The sequence below is a fragment of the Pangasianodon hypophthalmus genome, chromosome 12 (assembly GCF_027358585.1).
Source record: "Pangasianodon hypophthalmus isolate fPanHyp1 chromosome 12, fPanHyp1.pri, whole genome shotgun sequence".
Taxonomy (NCBI): Eukaryota; Metazoa; Chordata; class Actinopteri; order Siluriformes; family Pangasiidae; genus Pangasianodon; species Pangasianodon hypophthalmus.
In genome coordinates this window covers 10869495-10872287 of record NC_069721.1, presented here as the reverse complement: position 1 = coordinate 10872287, position 2793 = coordinate 10869495, and positions in this window count along the sequence as shown.

Genomic DNA, 2793 nt, shown 5'->3' with positions numbered 1-2793 from the left:
CCCATGCAAGAAGGTGCTGCTGTAATTAAAGAGGGAAAACACAGCTCACTTTTGTTCTAGTTTCAGCATGCAATCAGGAGAGCAGCTCTGCAGAGACCATATGTAATTAATCTGTGAGAATACTTGTACCTGTATCCCTGTTTGCATGGGTTGTTGTCAATACGTTTGAAATTAAAACAAAATTGAGAAAATGGAGAACTATATAGACAGCATGGATTTGGCTGAAACTGTTTAGCATTCCAAGTACCTACAGCAATTCATTGTAGAATATACATTTGATGAAGAGGAGAGGGTTTTTAAAAATAATCCAGTTGAGAAGACAAAAAGTAAACAAAAGATCCGGAGACAGAATGCAGGGCTTACAGTAAAATGTGCCCCTTCTTTTATTGCCACCTAAGAAAATGGATTAGCGCATTAGGCATACAGCGAGAGTTGCTTTTGAATAAACAGAATCTCCACAGGCAGCTGAAGTGGTTTAAGGAGAGGATATAGATCAACATTATGGTGACATTTTAGTGAACAGAAAAATGCTTTGTTTTTGCTGTGCTTAAAATGGTGCTGAAATATTTACTGACTCTCTATCATACAAAAGACTTAAATGAGATCTGAAAAATTCATAGCAGTAGGTCAGAAATACATCTGAAATGAAGAACAGTGGCATTATTATTCTACGCAGCTATATAAAATTAATTGACAAATCTCTTTAAAGCTCCATTAAGAGCACATCCGTAATGTGTTTAGCTTTAACGTGTTACTAAATCCACAGCTATGTTTAATTCTCCCACAGTATCAAATAACATAATCCCATTTCAGAAATGATAATATCATAATGCATAACAGAGAAGGAAACCTCAATTAGTTTAAACAGATTAATGACTAAATCCATATAATCATATATTATGTATAAATATATCTTGTACCTATTATTCATTTCCTACTTGTCTCAGTCTTAAACTCTTCTTCATGATGTGAAAAGTGTAATATTGGTTGTACTTTTTTTTTTTTTACTTTTATAAAAGTATAACTTTAACATGTCAGCTGAGGCAAAAGCTATTTTGTATGAAAACAGTCTCATAATTTCTTTAGTACGTTTAAGATGTTTGCTGTTTGATCATCAGAAGAAAATAATGAAATTGTCAGCACTGTGTCAGTCTGATTAACAGATTTAGTAACAATATTTTAGGACACACATGAAATGGTATTTAAGAGTGGCATGATGGAGCGGTGGGTAGCATTGCTGCGTCACAGCTCCAGGGTCCCTGGTTTAATCCTGACCTCAGGTTAGTGTATGTGTGGAGTTTCACACCATGTTTCCTCTGGGTTCTCTGGCTTGTTTTTTAAGGTGCCTCTTAGGCTACTTGATTACTACTTACTCCTACAAATTGCTCCTCAGTGTGAATTATGTAATTTGATGCTACTATTAATCATAGATATTTTTTTCTGTTTTTTTTTTCCATGAAGCTATTTTTTTTTAAATAGGTAGCATTGGTGAATCTGATGTAACTCCATAAAAGAGAATCAGGCATTAATGTTATTAGTTAATAATTATCCAGGTAATAGTAGCTATATTTGGTGTAAAGGTTCCTAAATATATACAGTATAACATTCGCACTCACTAAAACATTGTAATTTGTTGCACGATTCAGATTGCTCTTCATCAGCAGGAAAAATGACATAGACCTATACTCAGTAATCACTATAAGAACCATGGTAAATGCAGCGCAGAGGAAGATTGCTAGTTTAATGCAGAGTGTCAGCTGTGTCTTCATTGCCGTGACTGAATGGACCACAGAGTCTGACAGCTGAATTTGTCTGGGTGCCAAGCAGACTGCAGACCAAGAAAGCTTGATTCTGCTAATTAGGTCACTTGCACCCACTGCCACAATTTTAATATTTGGCAGTGTAACAAAGCCTCAAAACAAACGAGTGCATTCAACCACTGGATAATTCGAGGCACCTGTTTAGAGGTGAAGGAGTGCCAGATGAGAATTGGATTAGAGACCATACACTTGCTCCAAGAACCTGAATCTAATCAATTAGTGCTTCTTTTCTTTTCAGCTTATCATCAGAGAAATCCACACATTGCACACTGGCACTTAGGGCTCCCTTCTTGCTCTAGCAAAAAATAAAGTATCATTTTGGACTTTCGTATGATCAAAAAAAGGAGAATGTGAGTCATGAACTGTCTAGAGAGCAAATATGCCATAAAATGATGCACTTGTGTTTTTGGTTATTGCACTCTTTTAAATTGTTTTTCATATTGCACTGTGGTGCAGGAAATGATCACAAGATGAAAATGTGTGAATATGAATTCATTCTTGATCCAAGTTAAACATACAAAATAGAGGCTGTATAGATGATAATGGAAACACTAACTGGGAAAAAGGTGTCCAGGAATTCACCAGACTTTGCATCCTATAAAATGCTACCTAGAACGGGATTGTTCCAATTGATTTGCCACTTCTGAAGAAATATAACACCAGACCTTAAGTGTTTTGTACTCACTTTTCCTGGTTTGCAGAATTCAATCAGTTAAACAGAGCTAGATTCATAATAGGAACATAACTTAACTATGTTCCTATTACTATTGAACTTCCTGTTAACACTGAAGACAACAATGGAGAAATATTATGGAGAGAATGAAGAAATGCTTATTTTATTCCAATATCATTACTTGATTTTGAAAGATATCATTATTTCCAAAACAACCACACCCCTTATACTGTGATGCCACAGAAGAAACCTTTTTTTTTCTCATTTGGAATGTACAAGTGAGTGAAAAAGACAAATAGA